General features: G+C 34.7%; 1 protein-coding gene across 1 annotated transcript in view; it reads left to right on the top strand.

Moving 5' to 3' along the window:
* The first annotated feature begins 4414 nt into the window (after nucleotides 1-4414).
* The window catches only part of KIAA0825 (KIAA0825 ortholog), a 212225-nt gene continuing 203211 nt past the window's right edge, over nucleotides 4415-13428 (top strand). Inside the window, exon 1 of the mRNA XM_088533752.1 lies at nucleotides 4415-4453. The gene's annotated coding sequence lies outside the window, so the exon portion shown is untranslated. The remainder of the gene's footprint in view (nucleotides 4454-13428) is intronic.

The following is a 13428-nucleotide window of genomic DNA, read 5'->3' as shown; positions in this document are numbered from 1 at the left end:
GAGAATAATGACATGAGGACTAACGAGGAGACTTTAATTAGGAAAAGTAGTATGTAGAACATTGGGCATAGATAATGTAACTCCTGGTCAGATAGTTGCTGATCGAAATGTGGTCAATTTATCTGTACTAAGAATAAATATGACTGATGTTACTGCCTAGTAGAACAGAGTTGGGGAGCAGTGGAAGGGAAGACTTTCAGCCCCCTTCATCAGGTGGGATGGATTTCAGAGAAAGTGGCTCACACGGTAAGTAATTTCTGAATAGCTGTTGGTTGCATTACTTACTACATGTGCAAACTTAATAAGCACTTTTTTGTAAGTCCAAGGTAAAGGTCATTTTTTTTTTAGTATTTTATCAGAGCTTCTATTGGAATCTAATGCAAATTTTATGAAATCAAGGTATATTCTTCAACAGTCTGGCATATTAAGGAAAATACAATATTGGACTATTGTCCAATACGTGTCTCTATATAAAAATATTTTTTAAACTGATTTTTCTGTATAGCATTTCATCATTTTGTAAGGAATCAAGATGATATTACAGAAAGAATCTTAGATTACAAATCTTTGAGTTTTTGTCCCAGTTGGCTTGTAGCCAATGTGTAATTTCTTTTGACTCAATGAAGCTTTTGCTATGTGATGTGGTTTCTAAAGACAGCAGTGTTCTATAACTAGAAGCACTTAATTCTCCCTGTCCTGAGGAGGAAAAAAAATTGTATTTATGCAGGCAATGATATTCAAATAAGGTGTTCTATCTGTTTTTCCTTTTTTTTTTTTTTTTTTCCTTTTGGAAGGCTGTTCAAGCACTTCCCGACTCTGATGGCTAAGGCCATTCCTCAATTCCCAACTTAAATTTATTTATGGGCAATTTTATACTTGTTAGCTTTTACACCAATTTTGGCTTTCACAAAAGTCTGAGTAATACAGTTAGCAATTTTTCCTTTTAAAACTAAGTATGTCAGGTAGCTGTCAGCTCTCTGATGTGTCTGATCTCCTCTTTTCTTGCAGAATTCAATTCTGAATCCAAGTCATCTGAATGGCAAAAAGCTGACAGAATGGTTCTCTGTTCTACTTTGTGATTTCCTTTTCTCTTCATTTTTAAATTTTGTGTTTGATAAAACTGAAGTGCTTATACATTGTTACTTAATTTTGATCCTCATCAGTTAATATAGGTAAAATAATCAATGTGAGTGTTTCTGCTTACCACCTCAGCTTTAGCAAATATGCTGCTTATTTAACTTGTCCAAACATATTGAAGGTATGGAATTTTAAGGCAAAAACATTCACAGTCTGAAAAGGGAGCACTGACAAGTTCAGTCAAAAGGGAAAAGAAGAATAATTTATAAAAGGAACTGTAGATAATGATGCCAGCCAGTTGTTTTAAAGTGCATCTGCCTCACCTTTAATGAATTAGATTTGTCAACAGCGAATGTTTTATGCACTACTTCTAATGAAGTGGCATACCAGCACTACAGTGTACTTTGAGGTTTACTCCATCAAAGCTCTTTGCTGTCGTAAAGTAGACCTTTTTAAATAATAGATACTAAAAACTACATTTAAATAACATTAAGGTTGTGACACAAACACCAAATGACAAACTTCAGGCAATTCAAAGTTAGGGCTGACAACTTGTCATTAACTCGCATTGTTGCTTTTTTAAAAAAGAAGCACAATTGCTTGATTTAAGGATTGAGTGTCAGATTAACTTTAAATTTCTTGACTTTTATGGGTTGGAGTTGCAACCTTACTGTCAATTTTAATACAGCTTTTTGCATAGCCTCTGTTTCCAGAAAAGTAAAAAAAAAAAGCAATGCAAAAAGAATGGGTTTTATTTTTCATTTAAAACCTGATGTAAAAGTATTGGTCCAAGAATAGGGTTTATGTCATTGTCAAGTATGTATCTAATTCTTTTAAACTCTCTCTCCTCTTGCCTTTGCTGGTTCTTTAGAAGTTTTTTAGAGAAACAGTTAAGGAAACTTTAGTGCTGGAATACTATAGCTAAACTGCTGACAGGTACTGATAGTTTCCAGTCTTCCACAGAAGGAACCCCATTTCTCAGTAAAGAGTACTGAGTAACACTGAGGAATTTAATACATGTAGGAAGCCTCTCTTTTATATTCTGGGTCTTGAGAGTGTATGTGTGTGTAAATAAAGTCCTTCAAATCTTGTGTGGATGTGAATTCTCTAGATCCATGTTGCCTAAGCCCAATGGATACCGCCTATGATTCTCATCATGGTTTGGGCAACTTGATCTAGCACAAACTGATGCTGCTGCTGAGGAGGCCGCGCTCTGCCAGCCGCTCAGCGTGGTCACCTCCCAGCCGGACCTGCACTCGTGTTCATCCAGCTGCTGGATACTGGGGGTCCGCCGGCTCATACGGAGTGGGTGCTTGGTGCAGAACAACAATACAGGCCTTTTTCTTTTTTTTTTGCCAAGGTAGTTTTCAGCTCCTTGTTTTAATTCCTTACACTAGTATCCAGGAACAAGAGTGGATGCAGTAGTCAATGTTCAGCTCTTATAATACTTACCTCAAGCTGCAATCTCTTTCATTTTTAAAATCGCTTAATCTGTAAGTGTGCGACCTCAACATTCTCAATTAAGCTTTTCTATAAAGCTGCAGAAACAGCTACTGAGCTGTATGCACCTTACTTAAGCATTTCTCATAGTTGTCATACACTATTTTGTTAGATTATGTGACCTTCTCATTTCCCATCCCATCTTCTCTGCATTGCTTCATTATCTTTGGAACAACAAAATGAAATATTATGTAATCATCATGCTCTGTGGAATAAGTATCAACTGAAATAAAGGCCCTTAAGATTGTGAGGGGGTTGTTTTTGTTTTTTTTTTTTTTAACTTTTGAACCTTGGCTATTATATATCATTTGCAATTAAGAAGTATCTATTGTATAAGCTATTTTATATAATACTTTAGCAGTTGAGAATTTAATCTGTGAAACTGTTAATTCCTCAGATGCTACTTATTGGTAATTTCCTTCTCTTTTTTACACAGGGCCCTTGGAAAACTGTTAACAACACATGAACAAAGCAATGATCTCATAATACTGAAAACTTAAAACTGAAAAGAAGACTGATTCAGTTACACAGAGGGCATACTGACTGAAGGTAGGTACTTGTAGTTCTGTTAGTTGGGTGTCTTCTGAAATTGCCCTGCTGTAAACTGTAAATGCTTTCAGAGTTTCAATAGGATGAGAACTGTAATGTTTATAGGAAGATCCTGGTGAGCTCTAGTGAAGAATATATGTGAATTCTTATTGATTGAAGAAAATGTAGGTGAAATGTAGAATAAATTGATGCTATATATTAACTTAAGGTTTTCTTAAAGGTTTTAAGCTTTATTCAGTTTGATTAATCATTTTATAAAATAATCTCTTTACATTAGATATAAAAGATGGCTGGATTGGGTAACTATGCAGAAATGAGTAGATAAGAAATCTGGATGCACATTAGTGAAGTTTGGGAAGAAAACCAGACCATGTATCTATTTGTGTGCAGACAGGAATACATGATTATTGCAGAAGTAATTAAGACCACTTTTTCTGATGGTGCATTTTGTTAGTTACAGCAGTCCCTAGTAGTTTTTGCATTTGCAGAACAGTCTGTTACGTATTATACAGAAAACCAATAATTTCTGTTGACCTTATTAACACAAGGTCTGCATATGTGGCCTATCTCTCCGAGTATAAAAAACTCTTTTCTCAGTGCGATCCGTTTCCCTTTGCTCTGATTACTTCATTGTCATTCGTGCATATCAGTACAAAAATCTAACTTGAATAAAAACTTGTAACTGTCCCAAGAAAAAGTAGCACAAATTAAGAAGTGGATTATTTGAAATACGAATTGTAGGGTGCACTTGTTTTTGATGCTTACCGTGTCACCAGCAACATGTGGGTTGGGTCAGGTAATGCAAATGTAGAGGGTGATGAAGAATATAGCCCGCTCAGTCCTTTCACTATAATCAGTTTCTTCCTGGTGCACACTCTGATAGAAGAAAAGTTGAAAAGTGAACTTCAGTATATCATGAATCCAGTCATTCTTTCCATGCCTTCCTATGCCACTAAAGTAATAGATTTTTGAATCTGTTATCTGTGACAATCTTAAAGGTTCTGTATTGTGTTCACGGCCCAAGATCGTCAATAAACCAGAATATTGTAATGTCATTTTTACCAACTCATCTAGGAAAAAAAAAAAAAAAAGAATATTGTTTCCGGGAAAGCTGCCTCCCTTTTCTATCCCTGAACTGTTGCCTCCTACTCAGAATACACATCATTAACTGCTTTTTCCACTGGAGGTTTTGTTTGGACTAATGACATCTTCCACACTGCTTTTGGTAGAATACCAGTGAAGGGAATCTTGGCTTGAACCACGTGTTTTTCGTTGCCTCAGAAAAAGCATAATTTGTCTTGCAGGTTAGCAGAATATCAACTCTAAGGTAAGTCTGGTGCAGAATACTTAAAATAAAAATAGATTTAATCACAACTTTTTCTTCTGAAGGTTATTCTGGCAGAGCTGTCACTATGCTCTGGTTCAGGCAGTTAAATTATAAAAAATATAGATTGAACCTTAAAAATGTGGATTGTAATATAAGTTCCTAGTTTGAATCTTATATGGCTTATTAATTTTTTGCTTTACAAAAGTGGTAAAATGCTATAAGATTAATATGAGGAAAAAGATATTTGCTAAAATGTTAATGTGGCCCTTGAAAATGCTTTTTATTCCTTTTTTCTTTATTCCTAATCCCAATTCAATATTGTTCTGAATTCAGTGTTGTTTCTTGGTGGTAGGCAGATAGTATGCATTGTTTATGCTATATTTCTTCTTCTTCGGTGATTGCACAGTTCATTTGATGCTCGGTGCTTTGTAATGAGTAATCCAGTGGATGGTATTCCTTTATAAGGTGTTTATGAACACTAGCACTCTTACTCATGAAACCAAAGGTTGAATGCTTTCTGCATTTCATATAGTATCCTTATAGAGTTCTTTAAGGTGATAGGGATGAGTATTTCCTTTCTGCATCACAAAACAACTGATTCTTTCTTCTTTGTAAAATAATTATTTATAATGTGCTTTGGAAGATAGATTTATTTTCTTGTTTGGAAACATGATTTGATATGACTCCCTCTCCCCTCTCTTAACACAGATGGCTCCTTCAACTTTAGAAATAATAATCCTGACACAGCATCTTCCCAAAAGAGATGGTAGAACCCATTGGAGTGTCACCTTAGTATTCCTGTTCATACCCACGTGGCATTTCTATGATATACAGAGATACATTTAGCCTGAAGTGCAGGTTGTGGATCTTTCATGAGCTGCCAGCAGCATGAGTCTTCCGTTGTCCTGTGACCATGAACTTCAAAGTGGTGTCCTTTTCTTCATCTGAAATTGCATGTCTCAACTGAATAATACTTTTTCCCCGAAGAATGTGGAAAGAGTGAAATCTGTCATTTAAAAGATCCTTGAAAAGAAGGAAGTTTCTTTCATTATAGATACTCCCTTCTTTCCTTTTCTTTCCTGGAGTGGCAATGCAAAGATAGCATGAATAAATATTCTTTTAAAATACTACTTTATGATGAAATGATTATTTTATCTGTAGCATCGTAGAAGTGACTTGCATTTCTTGCAAAGCAATGAAGACATAGCATCTAATAACATAACTCACAAAAGTAAGAGAAACTATTCAGAAAGGATTATAAAAAGGATACAATAGCAACCAGCTCTAAGCAACTAGCTGAAAAACCATTAAATGTAGCTTCTGAATTACATAGGAAGCTCCTGTGGAAGGAGCAATGAGAAAGAAGTGCTGCAAACTGGATAGAAGATGTCAATAGATTGGTCTTCCCGGAGGATGAGTATGTTTGAGCCCATATATGATTGGCTGTAAATAATAAATGTTGAGGCAGGAAGGATGTTATAGTATTGAAGTATGGTTCATTCATGGTATTGAATTATTATATTCAGTAGCAGTTATGGTTTTGAAGCAATAGTAAGATGTTTGCTGTTTGCAGTGTGTCCAGAGACTGTATCAGGAAATATTAAGAGGAAATGGCCTACTGAGAACACTTCTATGTGCTGTTGAGCATGTGTGTTCCTGGAATTGTGGTAACACAGAATCAGAAGGCTGCTGCAATTGGTAAATAGTGACAAGTCTGTCCAAATTCGTAGGTTGCTTGAAATAGTAACTGGTCATCCACTTGGATCTTAGCAGCTAAGCATGAAATCACCTTTATCAGCATAGATGATTATTTTTGCTGAACATTCTGATGGTAGTTTGGGTGGGAAGAGAGAAGAAAGTCTCAACTGCCCAAAAGTGAAGAAATGTTAAGGGAAAATGAGAGAGATAGATATAGTAGCAGATCTCTCATAGGGAAATATGTTTTGTTTGAATGAAATGGATGAGACAGAAAGACATTGGGCAATTAATAAACATGAAAAGTACAATTTTTACAATAGATGTAATTAAACTTTGTTAAGGCAGAAATCTAGCTGACATCAGTTATGAGTTCTTTGGGTACAATGTGCTGGCTAACTCTAAGTCAAGGCAGTCAAGAGTAAAATTAAACACTTTGCTTAAAGACATGTAAATCAATATGCTTTTAGTTACAATTGAGAATAACATCTATCTGTGTATTACAGTTAGCTTTCTTTTCTAAGATGCTTAGATAATGATCTTCTGACCTACTTTACCATTATGCAAACTTTTATTGGAGGATTATATGTAATAAGTCTACCTGACTTAAAAACCTGTTTTACCTTTTGGTTAGCCTACTTTGCCCTTCTGAGCACCTGAAGTTTAAGTAGTCCTTTTCCTCTCTTCAGGGGAAGTCTAGGGAATTTTATAATTCCGAGTATATGAGATAAAAGATAATATAGGTCAAATCAGATGCAGACCTAATATAGCCGAATAAATATACCGTCAAGTATCAAAATTGTATGCCAGCCTAAAGGAGGAAAGAAAACAAGCAAACAAACAAAAACCACCTGGTAAGACTTCCCTCTGTGGGAAAGGAGATGAAATAAGAAGGCAAGTAGGAAGGTCATGAAAGGGGGTGATTATAAAGATCCAACTGTTACCCCGAAATGTTGAAAACAAACAAAGAAAAAGCCCCTGACTCAGGCCTGTGTTGTGGTTAGTAGAAAGTGTAATTCTCTTGCTATGGAACACTAGACACCACATAGGCATATCCCTCTCTGTGTTTTTGTGGATTTTTCAAAGAAGATAGGCTTTTATTGTTTGATGTATTCTTACTAGTTACCATAGAATCTTTTAAAGCAGCTTTGATTAGTCTTAATAGGCCTAAACATGGGGCAGGCTATTTGAAGTATTTAAAAAAATATTTTACAACACAAGTCTTCTGGTGGGAATCATCCTGGTTATTCTGTTTTGCTTTTTTATATCTAGGAACACTTCAAAACCTGATTTCAACTTTAAGTAATTAAAAATAAGAAGAAGCAGTAGACTTCCAGATGATTAGAGAGAGTGCTGTGTCTCTATGAAGAAAATATTTTATATAAAAATACATTATGCTTTGATTAATCTACATAAACTTCAAATAGAATGCTAATTATGCGATACTGTGTCTCGTCAGAAAGAAAAAACAATTATTTTAAACTGATCTATGTGAAGTAACGAGTTACGTTATCAAGCTTGCTTTGAAGACAAACCAACAGAGAGGAAAATGATTACAGATCTCACTTTTGTGGAAGCGTATTTGCCTTGAACATATTTCCTGTTGTCAGATGCTAACCTTTCCAAGACTCACCCATATAGATGGAGATACAAATTTTGTGTTCCTTAAAAATGTAATTTATATTACATTTTAGTAACAGCCATTTGGTCTATCATAGAAATTTATAATGCTCTTGAAATAGACCTTTTGAGATCTTCTTAATTGAAATTATTTTTCTAATCTTTTTCTTAATTCCTTTTATGATTACCTTTTAACATGCAATTGTCATCCTTTGCATATGGGATTTTCTCTTTTAGCTGCAAGTTTAGCTGTGTTGGCTACTTTAAACACAATTACAGTCGTTGGTCTGCTAATCTTGCAAGTCAGTCTACACTAAACAAGAAGCTTATATCAAACCCTTGGCAGTTTCAGTTAAATTTAAAAAGCATGCTTTACTGTAGAGATTGTCAAGAGTGGAAATAATATTTGTCCAGCTGGACAGCTTGCTTTTGTAGTTGCTAAATGAAAGTTGAGATTCTGTCTCTTCCTTGAAAGCTTCTGTGTCAAGAAGGTAATTTGGACTGTTTGTGGTTTGACAGGGATTATTAAAATCAGATGAAATGAAGGGAAGGAAGTGTGAGAAAGCAAAATTGACACTGACACTCCCTATTATTTGCAACTTGGATCATGATGACTATGTTGATATGATAAATTCTAAATGTTAGCTACACTTTTGGGATATGTTAAGCAACAGAGACAGTAAAATGTAGCTATAGCGATGATTTTTTTGATTTACCATGAAGGCATCTAGAATTTATTTTCATTGGGAAACCTGAGAAGGGGGAGTGTGACAGAGAATGAGAGATTAGAAGGGCAAATGGAGAAAAGAAGGGAGTGGTTTCAATAGAATTTATTATTTTCTTTGCAGTTTGATTTAACCAATACCATGTTATCCTTCTTTTGAGTTCACACACTTGCAATTATACTTCAGAGGGAATAAAACTAAAGTTTAGAAATTGCTGGAACAGGTCACAAAATTTCTTTTTTGCATTGACTTAAATTTTGGTAGGAAATTTTTAGCATTAATAGCTTCACATATACGCAACTCAAATCGTAAAGATTGTCTGTTGCACATCAATTTTTCATAACTTGCATGTTGCGTGTTATTTTTAAATAATGATCTTTTCTGCCACTTTGGAATAAATTATTCAAAAACTTAAATCATTGCAATATTCATATAGCTGAATTTTTAATTGCTGAAGATACATTAGCTGCATACTCTATGCATCTTTTGGTATCTAGTGAATATACAATGTATTATTTAATCTTAATCCTTTGTTTTATCTCTTTGGTTATATAGTAAACTTTCAATCTTTGAACAATAGGCAAATTAATGCAAAAGATGAGACATTTCATTAGTCAAGAAAAGCTTACTATCTTTTCTGTGTAGTTTCCTTTTTTGTTTTTGAATATGAAAACTTTGTGAAGAATTCAATTTTGGGACAATATCCTGGGTGGAGTCTTACTGATTTCATAGGAGATTAGAGAACTGAAAGGAGGGAGAGTCTTTTCATTGTCCTCAAGAAGAAATTGTAAATATCTTCATATTGTCATCTTGGTGTTTTCATTGATTTTTGACTTCCTCCAAATTTGTGTTTCTGAATAAATTCTCATGCAACATGAGGCAACAATATGAAAAGTAATTTTTGGAGAAGTTATTCAGAAACACGGATTTAAAGGAAGGTGACATTTGAAGAAGCATCTTTTGGTCTGGTATGCCCATCACTTATTGTGGTTGTGAGTGGGGTTTCAGAAATATCTGATGAAACTGGATTTAATCATATCCTTTTTGTCTGCTGAATTCTCCTGAGTGCAGTAGCTGACATTTTCCAAAGAAGTTTGATGTCAGTAAATATCTTTCATGATTATTTAACAAACAATCTCAATTGTGCTGAGATTTTCACAACTCCAGTGATCATTCATGAGGCCTTTTGCATGATGAGCGTTAACGCAGAACTTGTAGCTCAGGTTACAAACGCATGCATCTGAGTATGTCAAAGGACCACAGATACCCTCTCATTGTTTCCATTGGTGCTAGGGAGAAAGGAGTCAAGACGACTCTCCTAGATGTGGCAGTGTCTTCAGTACTACTTGGCTTGCAGTTGGACTTACGGATCTTGAAGGTCTTTTCCGACTCTGTGATTCTACTAAGTCCATTATTAACTTGTTTAAAGTAGTTGGTGCCAAGGAGTATTAGAGGCTCAATCAGACTGCCTTTTTTTTTTCTGCTAATGGCTATTGGAATATTCCCTACTGTATTGGGAATACTCCCAAACATTCCAGGTATGAGGGCTGAAATCAGGACCCACCTTTGAGTCTCATCATGATCCCTCAAGGAGGTCTGATCGCTGTCATGAGACTTTGCCAAATACCAACTTCTTCCTAAGGTTGTGTTAAGGATCTCTTGTTATCTTAAGTATTAGGCAATATGGCATGAAAGCTTAGCAAATTGAGTTATGAAAGCAAAAATTGATTCACACTTTTCCACATTGTCAGTATCAGAAAACACAACTGCTTCTTGAATAAGTGATCTTAGTATTGCATGCCTGTGTCTCTTACAGTCAGTTAGAAATTCTGATTTGCACATTTACAGGATTTTTATTTTCTGTGTGGTCAATTTCATGATATTTGTAAGAATTATAATTATCTCTGAGGCTTCTATCCCCTGTAAACCTTGGGTCAAATTGGCAAGAGGGTCAGGCTGGCACAGCGATGAGGAAGACAGAGGCGCAGATATTATCGTTGCATAAGGCGCAACGGGCTTCCTCATGAGTTTGGAATATGCTTTGAATACTTTTGTGCTTTGAATAATGGCAGTGCAGGTTTTTCATGAACTCAAAGATCAAAATTACAACTTTAAAATAAAACTGATTTCATCTATTGACCCCTTTAAGATTTGCATAGGAATTTGAAGAAACTGTGCAACTGTTAGCTTATAATGTCTCTAAGGATTATATTATATTATTACATAATATTATATAAGATTTTTAAATTAACATCATTATTCTATGAAGTATTAGGCAAAATGGCATGTATTTTATGGAAAAAAGATCTATATGTTAAAAAAAGGGAATTTAGTGGACATGTGCTATGCAGATGTCAGTAAAATTTTTCATGTGACCCTGCATGGAATTTAGAAAGAAGCTTTAATAATATTTCTTGGGAGAAAAACAAAACAAAAACCTCTGACATCTATACCACTAAATAAACCTTAAGATCATGCACACCTCAGAGAGGTCTCTAGGGGGGTTTCTGTATTTCATTTTTGTAAAACTGGCATTTTTCAGACTCTCAGCATTAATTGAGAAGTACTGGCAAAAATGAATGTTTAAGTGTGTAAGACTGAAAGGCAGCCTACCATTTTAAGCCAGACTTGCTTATATTTGCTTTTAAATGTAACAATTTCACTAGAAGATTATTTTCTGTTACAATTCTAACAACTTTGTATCTGATTTACTGAACTATAGGACCTGAAAGGTCTTAAAATTTGTTTGCCTTAAATGCCCTTGTCCTGAAAGAGCATTATTGCAGGATGGAGGATTTTCCAATAAACAAGAAAAGAAATGGCTTTTATAGGCTAGGATATAAGTTTTTACTAGGTATTTACTTGAAAATGGTATATGTTAGGTTCTTTAACAGTGTGTTGCAAGATCAGTTCCTTCACTACAGTGCTTATAAATCTGTGTAATTTTAGACATTAATGACAGGAATGATAGGAAGGCAGTAATAGGTGTTCTTTAGACCACAGTTCTGAGTATGATTTAGCGGTTTATAACGCCTTGCCTCCTCATGATGTTTCTTCTAAAACACAAGAAATGAGAAAATTCACATATTCTCTCTAAATAGCGTCTCCTGTTGCCACAACAGGAAAGAGAATTTTTCAGTGGATGCACCAGTAGTCTCACAAGTAGGAGATTTCTTAGATTCTTGTCCATAGATAAAAGAAGAACAACAAGAACAACAACAAAAAACCAACAATGCCATGCAGTCTGTCTGGGAAAAGTAATTACGGGTCTCAGACATCTTCCTGAACATACCAATCTGCAAAATTTGCTCAATACTTATGATTTCCAGCTGTAACTGTAGAAAATAAATGAAATTCCATATGCTATTTTGAAATTAGTATTTTTGTTATCCTGTATTTTTTTGGCAAATACAATCAGAAAAATAGGTGGTGAGAAAACATATAAGGATGATTTTTTTAACTAACTTTTAAGTATGTCTTGTCTGTGCATTGGTAATTACTTCAGCCTACTAATTAGTGAGTAATTTATCATTGAAAATACATTTTTTAACATCCGTCGTTAATAAAGCTTATCCATATCACAATGCGGTTGTGGGTGACAGCAGCAGAGGAGGATAAAAACATATCCAAGCAAAAATGCTAAAGTATGTTTATTTTTTATGCTCTATGTTTTTGTGTAGTTGGCCATGGCAGAAATGGGAATTCTTGAAATTTTGGTACTCAAAAGTTGCTCAGAAAGTGGTTGTTTCTTCTCTCCTTAAGGTCATGAAGTTATGTTACTCTTTATTCCTTCCTGCTGAAATAACTCTGCAGGATTTTCCTTGCAAATCTAGGTGACATGTGCCTCTTTTGAAGTCACTGCCTTTGACCAATAATGTTTGATTAAGTTCATGCAAATGAGAGTTTTCTCCTTGTCTTTGAATGTCTTTTACTGGTCGCAGGTAGCAGAAGGTCTAAGAAGGGAGTCTGATTCCTTTGCTTTATGCTCCCAGTGGTTCACCCTGTGTGACTCTAAGAATGGGAAAAAGCAGTAATGAGGACTCGTGGATCTTCATTTTAAAATCTTCCATGTATAGATGCCTGGAATATAGGAATAAGCAGGACTAGTGTGAAACTCCCACAAGTATTAAGAATAATAATGTATACTGTATCTTCTGCACTCTGCCTCAATTGTCATCTTTTATAGTGGAAGGAAAATGGGTCCAATATGATTACAAATTTAAGTGGTGAAAATAGAAAAACTCATTGCAAATTGCTGAAGGAAAAGTGGTACATGTATGGTACATGTAAATAGTAAGTGATAAATGGTAAATAGTAAGTGAACTAACATCTGAGTAAAAAATTTTTGGTAACCATAAACACAGAAAGTCTGGGTGAGGAGCATTACTACATATTTTTAATCAAGCTTGTTTCAAAGTTATTTGCAGTGTACAAAATATTATGTAAACACTATTCTCATGAGGACTGCTTTTGGTATACATTTTTTAAAAACAGAACTTTATGTTGTTATTTTTGTAAAAGTTGTGTATGAAAAACAAATGGGAAACAGCGACAGAGAAGAAAGTGGATAGCCAAAATTTAAATACAGATCTTCTCTATCTGCCTACATACAGAACTTGACTATTAACAAAAACAAAAAAAAGAAAAAGATTATGATCTTGTGTAGATGGAAATTTTATTTTCTCTCTTTTATTTTAGCAGTCTTTATTTTTAAAGGTGATACAATTTTGAAAGGAATTTTACAGCAGAAAATTGGGTAAAAAGCTCTTACTGTGTCTGAGTACAGCTCTAGAAATTATGATTTTTAAATTTGCTTCCTGTGCAAGGGAAGCTACATGCTTTCCAACAAACTTTAAATAGTCAAGGAAAGTGTCCAGAACAGTAGGGATTTCACACTGAATTGTATTTTTTCAGGCCACTGCCATCTCTGTTGCT

The sequence above is a fragment of the Tinamus guttatus genome, unplaced genomic scaffold (assembly GCF_059628265.1).
Source record: "Tinamus guttatus ecotype Peru unplaced genomic scaffold, ASM5962826v1 Tinamus_guttatus_pri_ptg000517l, whole genome shotgun sequence".
Taxonomy (NCBI): Eukaryota; Metazoa; Chordata; class Aves; order Tinamiformes; family Tinamidae; genus Tinamus; species Tinamus guttatus.
This window is presented reverse-complemented; position numbering and strand designations above follow the sequence as displayed.